Below are 394 nucleotides of genomic sequence, written 5' to 3' on the forward strand. Positions count from 1 at the left end.
ACCTCAGTCCCATCCCTGCCCCCACCTCAGTCTCTCGAAAGCTCAGCCGGTCAAGGACCCAGAGACAATTTCCCTTCTTTTCCATTCTTATTATCTGTGTTAGCTAGCTCCAAGGAGCCTGAGGAAGGGGAAAGGGCTGGCGGGGACACAGGGGTGAAGGGGAAGGGGGTGGGGTGGGGAGAGGAGGAGTGGGCCTAAGTACAAGCCAGTGATAAGATGGGGAACAGCGACCACCCACGCTAACCACACCTTTGGGAAATCACTTGTTTTATTAGTGGGCAAAGAGGCTGAGGGTGGGAGGAAGCTAAGTTTGGAGAAAGGACTGGGAAGGTTTAGAAGAAAGGTCCTCTTCAAGGGTTCTTCAATCTCCAAGCGCCATCTCATGATCAGCGGG

The sequence above is a fragment of the Pteropus alecto genome, unplaced genomic scaffold (genome assembly GCF_000325575.1).
Source record: "Pteropus alecto unplaced genomic scaffold, ASM32557v1 scaffold433, whole genome shotgun sequence".
NCBI lineage: Eukaryota > Metazoa > Chordata > Mammalia > Chiroptera > Pteropodidae > Pteropus > Pteropus alecto.